At 49.7% G+C, this 9,611-nt stretch overlaps 1 long non-coding RNA gene across 1 annotated transcript in view; it reads left to right on the forward strand.

The window, feature by feature from the left end:
* LOC113485851 overlaps positions 1–4,785 on the forward strand; it is an 18,026-nt gene extending 13,241 nt beyond the window's left edge. Inside the window, exon 3 of the long non-coding RNA XR_003399485.1 lies at positions 4,580–4,785. This is a non-coding gene — a long non-coding RNA (uncharacterized LOC113485851). The remainder of the gene's footprint in view (positions 1–4,579) is intronic.
* Positions 4,786–9,611: the final 4,826 nt, after the last annotated feature.

Below are 9,611 nucleotides of genomic sequence, written 5' to 3' on the forward strand. Positions count from 1 at the left end.
AAAATCCCCAACCCTCCCCTCCCATCATAACCCTAAAAGCCCCAAAACACAAAAATCCCCCCCAAACCCTCAAAGGCCCAAAAAAGCCAAAACACAAAAAACCACCAAAAATCACCAATAAACCCCCACCCCACCCCCCAAAAAAACCACAAAGACCCCTCAAATCCCTAAACCCCCAAATTCAAAAAGCTTCAAAAGACCCAAAACCTCCCCAATGCCCCAAACCCCCCTAAATCCCTCTGCCCCATAGCAGCCCCTCTGCCCCACAGCTGAGCAGAGGCAGCTGTGGGGCGGAGCCATGGGGCAGGGGGTCTCTGTGGGGCAGAGGGATCCGTGGGGTGGGGTGTGGGTCAGAGTTTCTATGGGGCAGCTGTGGGTCTGGGAGAGATGTGGGGTAGAGCTGTGGGGCAGGTGGGATTCTATGGGGCAGAGCTGTGCGGCGGTACTATGACGGACAGTGGATTGTGGGATGGTGGAGGGTGGGTGGTGGAGTGTGAGAAGGGGGATGATGGATGGTGCATTGTGGGATGGCGGCGGGTGGGAAGAGGGATGGTGGATGTATTGTGGGATGGTTAATGGTAGATTGTGAATTGTGAATGGTGTATGGTAGACTGGGATAGTGGATGGTAGATTGTGAGATGGTGGATGGTGGATGTTTGATGGTGGATGGTGGGAGGGTGGATGGTGGGTGGTGGATGTTGGTTTCTGCTGTGCTGGATGGTGGATGGTGCATTTTGGGATGATGGATGGTTTATACTGGATGGTGGAAGGTGAATGGTGGGAAGGTGGATGGTGGATTGTGGGATGGTGGATGGTGTATGGTGAGAGGACTGATGGTGCATGGTGCCTGTTGTATTGTGGGATGGGTGGAAGGAGGATGGTGGATGGTGGATTGTGGTATGGGGGATGGTGGGTGCTGGAGTGTGAGAAGGTGGATGATGGATGGTGGATTGTGGGATGGTGGTGATTTGAATGGTGGATGGAGGATTGCGGGATGGTGGAAGGTGAATTGTGGATGTTGGGAAGGCTGGTGATGGGTGGTGGATGGTGGGCTGTGGGATGGTGGGTGCTGGATGGTGGGAAGGAGGATGGTCGATGCTGGATGGTGGGAAGCTGGATGGTGGAATGTGGGAAGGTGGATGGTGGGAAGGTGGTTGGTGGATGGTGAATTCTGGGAAGGTGGATGGCAATCCAGTCTACTTTTCGCTTTGGGTCCGGTACCCAGTGTATTAGAAGACAATAGAAATAAGTTGTGACTTTAAAGGATCCTATTTTTTCCCCGTAGGCTATTCCTCTGGGGACTAGATGATGGTTTAGTATTGCAGGGGTGTGCTGGGTTGGTGTGTGTGGTGGGGACTTCTGATAGCAGGGGAGGGGGCTACAGCGGTGGCCTCTGTGAGAAATAACTTGAAGCTCCCCCAGCTCCAAGTTGGACCTCACGCTTTGCCTAAACCTTGTACTTACCCACTTCAAGATCTTGGTCTTAATTTTGCTAAGTGCTCAATCCCAGGGGTAACCATGACAGCGAAGTTTGTACGCAAATGATGGGCCGTTTATTTTAGTTGCATTATGCTTACTGTTTTTGTAAATTTAATGGTATCCCTCGGCCTTTTACTTTTGTGGGGAGTAAGAACAGTAGCTGACCTTCCTGACTTACTTTCTCATGGCCCTTCTGTTCATCCCTGATCTGCTTTACAGTTACTGGTGTTTTCTTTCTAGCGTCTTTTTTTTTTTTTTTTCTTTTTTTATTTTTTTTCTGGAGAGGTAAAAAATTATTTGCTACTAATGGCAAGTGTAATTTGAAAAGAAAGGCACTAATGAATTGCTCTTCCCTCGTACGTGTTCTTCCAAGAAGGCAGTTTAAGATGCTTGTGGAAAGTGTATCTGTTGAGGACTCTGGTGGTGCTAACGGAACAGCAACTACCCTGCTGCTGGCGGACAACTGTCAAAGTTAACCACCAGACTCTTTGCAAATAGACAGATGCCCACAGACACCAGTGTATATTAAAAGCTTGTAGAACTTAGGCTAGACAAGGACTTTGGCCATAAATACAATACTTCTGTCTTTTTGCCTTGATTTTAAACACAGGAAACAAAAGAATATATTATGTTTCCATGAAGCAGCACAGGCAGGTCATGTTTGACTTTAAAATGGCTCTTCAGTTTGCCTTCTTGTCACCTGTGGGTGTCTATTCTGTGTGTAATCTTGTTCCTTCAGAGCTGACAAATTATTTATCATCACCTTTTCTAAATAGCAGATGAATCATCTTTTCGCTTCAGAAGAAGGAAAACCTCTTGTACCTGGTTTTTCTCCCCTCACAGTGAAAAGCACACAACTGATAATCTCAGTGAGTTGGTTGGTTTTTTTTTTTTTTTTTTTTTTTTTTTTTTTTATACTCCTACCATTAAGTTACACCCTGCCTAGATAAATAAGTAACAAATATTGTGTGGAGGGTTCAAGTCCAAATAAGCACTACGCCTTAAACCAGACTAACACCAACTATTGTCTTAAGGAAAAAAAGTTACTGAATCTTATGTTTACAGAGACAGGATGTCAGAGGGGAACAGGAGGTGTAATGTGTCACCAGAAAATTGCAGACAGTCGAAATCATCTTAAAAGCCTAAAAGCTAAAGATCTCTCTTGGTTTTGACAGACAAGCTGGGTTTTGCTTAATGGAAACTTTCACATAATGGTTGCTATTGTCTGCAGAAGAAAATGGTGATCAGGTAAGAGCATTTCCTCTAAGTTCCTTCTGCCAAAGGTCTTTGAGAAGTGATTTGTTGTCCTCAAAAAGAATTACTGTTGCAGAATTTTTACAAGTGCGCCAGGTTAGCAGCAGGAACTGTTGCCCTTTGGGGACGGGAAGTGGGCCTGAGTGATCGAGCTGTTACAGAAGGGGCACTGAGCTTATACACGCTATAGTCCCATTTGAAGAACAACCAACTGCCGGCAGATCCCAGCTGGGAGTTGCCGTGGGTTCACAGATCACTTTTGTAGCATCTTTATACTTGCAAAGCAGTTGCACCAGATTTTACGGTTCAAGAATATGTCTTGGCCACTATTCAGGTGGTGTAACTTGTGACAGTCTGAGGGAAGAGAGCCGTGCCCTCTCGAGGGTAAGTGATCTGCAGAGACTATGAGCACACTAGCTACTGTTTATAGTAGAATTATTCCTTTAGTTATAATTGTGAAGTTTTGTGCTGTTTAGTCTTAACAGTAACAGATCTGGCATCCGTGCTCATGTATCGTGCTATTTTCTCTCTGTCAAACAATGTGATAGGGGTTGAACTGCAGATCGCAATCTGGTTGCAGTACCTAGGATGCAAAACAGCTAATCCAGGTAACACAGCAATACAGACTTGGCCTCACTATTGGCTGTGTGAAGACAAAACCAGGCAACCAGTGTAAAAAGCAGAATGCAGCTTGGAGGTGGGGAACTTCTGGGAACGGAGCATTCTCGAAAGCGTTTAATGTGTTGGTTGACATAGCAAATTACCACGCGCTGGTTTGGGGCAGAGACTCCGAAAAAAAATGGGGGCTTTTTCCCACCTTGTGGTGCCCAGGGCCTGGAGGCTTAAAGAGCAGAGGGAGAGGGGACCAGGGTATGGCAGGGCAGGGCACCAGATTTCCTCAAGCATCCCTGCCCCTCTGGGGACGTTTTCTGTACCGCACAAGCAGGTACTTGGCTCCTGTCAGTTCCACAGTTTTAGAAACCGCTCCAATTCCACCTGACTCTGACCTGACTTCCTGAAGTCATCTCAAAACTCCTTTTTGTACTTCGATGTGGCTGCACCAGCTGTGGGGAGCGGGAGGGCTCTGCAGCCACCCGAAGTGCCCTTTGAGGCTGTGTGGGATGCCGGGGGAAGAGCAGTCAGGAGCAGGGATTTGGAGGTGGTTTCCCCTGCTCTGAGTGCTTCTCTTTCAGCTCCTGCACGTGGAAGGAAGCCGCTGGATCTCAGCCTCTGGAGGAACATTTTCCTCTTCTCTGCCCCAAAAGGGCATTTGTGCCCACCCTTTTCCCAGCTCTTCAGTGCCGGGGTGCTCAATCAAATGCTTTCTCCAACTGCGTGTTCACCATTTAGCTCCTTTCCTGCCCAACTCGGCTTTAACCGCTGCCAGCCACATGGTGCTGCGCGTGGGATTTTAACCTTTGGCAGACACTGGAATGTTTGCTCTGTGTGTTGGTCCTGGCTGCTTGCAAGGGGACTCTCGGGGTGAAGCGCTAAGGCTTGGACAATAGGGTCAAGCTGGAGTTAACCTGTAGATGAATCCTGTATATTTTATAGCTGATAACCATTGTGCTAACAGGTATTATACTAAGTTATAACCAACCACCTATTCTGATCTAAAAGGTGGAAGTGTTGAAGCCTGAGCAACAGGCCCTGAGCCGAAGCTGCTAACTCAGTGTGTTATCATTAGTGAAATATGTCAGGAAGATGTAGCTATCTTCAATGTATATTTATCTTTCTTTGTGTGTGGATAAAAAAACAGGGTCGTGGAGGCCACTGCCTGTGGCTGTGGCCTGATGTGAGACCTTGCTCATAATCCAATGAGATGAGCTGGGAAACTCCCTGACAGGCTTCTCCCCTGAGCCCTGGCCAGGCTCTGGGGGAATCTCATGTGAGATTGAGACCAGATATTTCCGCTTAAACAAAGGTGCTAGCTATTCTGACTTGCTGATTTTGGGTTCTACAAGGCTGGACCTGCTCACAGCGACTCTGGATGCCTCAGCTACGGGTGGAGGCACCGTGTAGGATTTCCCACTTGCAAGGACAGGCTCTGCCAATCCCCGTGTAACCGGGGCTGCCCAGCGCTGCGGGGCTGGGGGGTGGGAACGAGTGCAAGTGGTGATGGATCTTTTCTTAATTGCTGTTCCCTCTCTCTCAGGTAGTCATGATTTGATGGATTTTCCTATTTGTATTTTCCTATTTGTTTGAGTCTGCTACTCTGTCTTTTCTTATGGTACGTTTTCTTTATTATTGTTACATTATTTAGTTATTTCTAGTAAAACAGGCCTGCTCTTTTCACTCTGGTGTCTAAGGTTAATTGATATCCCTAATCTGCAAAACACGGGGAGATCAGGTGGCAGTTCCCAGAGCCAAGGTCGGTGGTAGGGCGGTGTCACTGGGGAGCGATTTCTGTTGGTTTGGCTTTGGGCTGAGCTGTAGCCGGCAGGGCGCTAGTTCCTGGCAAGGGGTTGGACGTGGGAGCTGTCAGGGCCAGAGCTGTGGTAAATTTAATCAGACAGCTTGCTTGGGTTCTCCAGTCCTAGTGTATGTTCCAGAAGAGTGGTCGAATGTGAACAGAAATATTCATTGGGTTTTTTTTTTGTTTTGTGTTGTTTTGTTTTTGTTTTTTTTTTTTTTTTTTTTTCCAAAAGCTATTTCTGCAATCACCAGGATTTGAAAAATTAAATCAGGAAATCTTTTAGGAAAAATATCTACAAATAGTGCCTTTAACAGTTACTGTACGGGTTTCCTAGGGCCTGGAGTTATATGTTTTGTCATTAAACAACTCTGCACTCCAGTGTAGCGTTATCAAAGGCTTTCCTGCCCCTCCCGTACCTCCCAAACTGACTTGCAGCTGCTCTGGCTTACACCGTCAGCCACCCCGATGAGTTCCAGGTCACGGGGCTGTGCTGCCCGCACTGGGGCTGTGCCAAAAACCCTCCCTTCCCGGGGGTTGTAAGACCCGGCAGCGCTGACATTATTTTTTGGTATTATTTTTTGGCTCCGGTTCTCTTTTTTTCTGTGTGTCTGTCCCTGTTTCCTAATTCTTCCTTCTCTGCCCTGGAACATGTAGCTATGTGATTTGTTTTGAGTTCTTCCCTGCACTTTCTCTCAATCGTTTGCTGTCCTGGCTCCCCATCCCTGTTGCTTTTTCCTCCCTCTGTGCCCTGTTGTTTGTAGCTTTTTTGTCTTTCAAGGGGCTCTTCCCTGTGTCATTGTAGTGTTGAGTCTTTCCCAGCTCACTGGGGTGTTATCCCTCATGTATCACCCAGAGTTCAGGCATTCTGACACGGCAGGCTGCCGTGAGGAGTGACGCAGCGATGGGCGTAGGAAGCGTTGTGGGGGTCGGGTGGCTGGGTGGGTTTGCTGAGAGCAGGGGGTGGTTTGTGGGGTACCTGAATCAGTGGTGTGTTTAGAATCTGCCTGACTGTGCATGATTGTTAATGTGTTGGTTTTGTTGCAGGTTGAGTAGAGTTTTTTGAGTAGTTAGGAAAAATAAAAAGTAATATAGAATAAAAAAACACCCAGCTGGGGGATTTTTTTTTCTTATGACAGTCCTAATCTGGGGTCCTGACTCCTTCAACCTGATCCTTGACCTCCCTAATCCAGAGCCCTGTGATGCTGATGGAGCTCACTGGTGCCTCGTTTCCAGCAGCGGTTGTACAGCCAGATGTTTTGTCCTCTTCAGGAGGGTGCCTTGTGAGTAGATCCCCTTCCACCTTCCCAGGGGTGAGCTGCCATCAGATTCAAATGGAGCTAACACTGCAGAAGAGACCCATGTTTTTTTATTTAAAAAAAAAGTAATTATCTTCTCACTGGTATTCACTGAAGAAAAGTCAATCAGTTTTTCTGGCAGTGTATAAAGGCTCATGGTCAAATGTGATGTAAGCAAGGGGAGAACATGCAGTTCCCGTTCCCATACTTGCTTCTCTCCTCATTAGTGCAGGATTTGTTTTTTACTAATTTCATTGCTTACTATCTCAAGCTTTTGACAACATTCCCTTTATGGCGGTTGGGGGGTGCTCTCTGCACCTGGGGCTCTGGGGTACTCCTCCAGCTCCGTGGGGGCTCCTGCTGACACAGGGCCCATGTGTAAAAAGTTTTAACCCCAGTTTATTTCTTCTGTGCTCCCAGCAGCAGCAGAGCTCACTTCTGAAACTGGGAGCTGGAGCAGTGCGGGTGGGTGAGCTGTGATGCCGCACTGACCCCTCCATCCAACACAGACCATGTTTCAGCTCCACAACTCAGTCTGTCCCGTCAAGATATCACCGGGTTTCACTGACCTTATTCTCAGCCCTGTGGGGGTGTGTGGAGATGGAGAGCTCCTGCGTCCATCCGGAGCATGATCCCAAAATCCTGGAAAGCCCCAAACTAGCCAGTGTTTCACCTGGGGTGCTCATACTCTCTTGCTCCCCAGGAGAAGCAAAAGGAAAGATCCCTTCTGCTAACATTATTCTAAGAAAAAATAGCCCCCACACCTTACCATTTCTGTTTTAAGCCCAGGGTAGTGCCTGATGTCCCACGGGAGCAGGGTGCGAATCCAGTAGCGGACAGGTCCAGGCTGTGGGTTTCTGTCTTCTGGAACAGTGGCTGTGGGAGCCAGAGCCTGGAGGGGGAGGAGGGTGAGACATGTTGCCTTGATGTTTGCCCCACCTGCTGCTTTGGTTGTGAACACAGGGCTGCCTTAACCCCTCACAGCAGCCAACTGGGATTTCCCATGGGAAAAGGGCTTTGCTGGAAAAGCTTTGCTCACTTCTTGGGCAGCTGAGAGCAGAGGGAGCTTGAAACACAAGGGAAAAGCAGAAGCAGTTTGTGGTCATGACTGGGTTTATAGCATGAACTTCTGATAAGGATCCTGCAAATTCTCCTCCAGTTGCCTATTCAGGTGGCTTTGCGGCGGGTTTGCTTGCAGCAGTGGGATTTTGGCTGAGCACCGTGAGGGCTCAGGCACGTTTCCCCCCCACAGCGGGGTGGGAGGTGCAGAAAAACCCCCTGTTCCTCCGTCAGCCGAGCCCAAGTCCCCATCCCCGCGCCAGCCCCCCACTGCTGTCCCCCTGCCACTCAGCTGCCATTCCCACCGATTTTTCTCTTCCTTACGCTGAGGCCTGAGAGTTTTTCACTGCCCTTTGAGTGGAAGCTTCCCGCTGCTTCCCCAGGGTGCCAGTGCTGGTTTGTTTTCTGACCTGGGACATGAAAGGCAGCACCATCTCCCCGGCACCCGATGTGCCATGCGCTTTACTCCACACACCTGGAAATTCCCCCACCTCCAGCCCCGCTGCGGCGCAGCAGTGGGGGGGTTTCTTGGGATGGCTTTGAACTTGGCTGTTCGTCCCCACCGGTTGCAGTGTGGGCTCATGGTAGCAGGCTGTCGTCAGAGCAGCCATCCCCTAATGAAACAGCATGCCAGCACCTCGGTGCTGCCTATTGATCAAGCTTTCACCATTCTTAAATGGATGGTGTTTTGAAAAAAAAAACAAACAGCAAACCATCAGTATATGGAGCAGCTTGTCTCTCCCTGCTCTGTGGGTCACTTAATGCGGTTTGAAGAGGGATTGCCTGACTTGGCACCTCTGGGATTTTTCTTTTTATAAAATCCAAATTCACTAAAATACCTGGCTGGGACCTAGGTCTCATAACCCTTTTTGTGTTTCCAGAACTAGCTTTACAGTGAGAAGTGCCTATGTCACGATGGGGAGGCTGAGGTGGCTGCAGGAAGGGCTGGGAAGGGGGTGCAGGAGGGGGAAGGCTGTCCCCAAGCTCAGCCCCAAAGCTGCCAGTGGCTCTGCAGGTCCCTGGGAATTCACTGGGGTCCTGGTAAGCATGTGGATGGAAGGCTGTTTGGGGTGGGATTCAGAAAGTCTTTGCTTCAGTGAAGGAGTAGGAAGTTGAAAGAGATTTTTGTCTACATGAACTTGTACTGTCACCCATGGGTGCGTCAGTCCCTGCCTCCTCCAGGCTCCCTTTCTGCCTCTTTCCCATGCAGCCATCCCTGGTGTGAGCACGTCTGGCACAGGGAGGAACCAGAGCTGGGTGCAAACACCCACAGCCGGAGCGAAGAGGACTGGAGGTGACTCCTTTGCAAACAAAGTTTCCTCGGGTGACACTTGCCAAGGGGAGGGAGAGGAGGGCTGGCGTGGCAGGAGCCGGCAGCACCCTGCACCCAGCTGCTCTCCTCTCTGATTGCTTTCCCCCGGCCTAGACTAAAGGGATTTTCAGGCCCATGTGCCACATCTGACCTCAGTCTGCCAGTCTCAGCACGCTGCACGCCCTGCCAGTCTCATCTGCCCTGCAGAGCTGGGCCTGGTATCAGCCCCTGCCACTGGCAGCAGTGCAGCCGCAGGCCCGCACAGCAGCGTGAGGCCTGGGCACTCTCAGCTCTGGGGAGATTTTTCAACTTGTAGGACATGCACTGCAACAAAGCTTTTCACACCTGAATAGCACCAGCTGTCAAACTCTTTTTGTCAGATCTGTGGTGTCTGGTGATTCCCGGGGAGTGCTCCCAGGATCGCAGCTCCGGGCCCCATCCTGTGGGCAGGGCTGGGGGCTCGGCAGGGGTTTACGGCCAGAGCAGGGCTGGGGGCTGCGGGCAGGGGGCAGGAGGGGCTGGATCCTGGGGGAGGGAGAGCAGTGCTTCCCCCGGGGCTGCAGCCGCATCCCCACACCCTGCCCGGAGGCAGGTGCTTTGCTGATTCACAGGGACCCAGGCAGCTCACCCTGCGGAGGGGGGAACATCAGGGGCTCGGGCTGAAGCTGGAACTTCAGCACTGAAATACGGAAACTTTTCCAGAGCAGTAATAATTTCACAGCAAAACTAACACTTAGGTGGTTTGGGGCTTTGTATTTGTGGGTTTTCTTTTTTTTTTTTTTTTTTTTTTTTTTTT

The sequence above is a fragment of the Athene cunicularia genome (assembly GCF_003259725.1).
Source record: "Athene cunicularia isolate RWA chromosome 14 unlocalized genomic scaffold, athCun1 chr14_part1, whole genome shotgun sequence".
Lineage (NCBI taxonomy): Eukaryota > Metazoa > Chordata > Aves > Strigiformes > Strigidae > Athene > Athene cunicularia.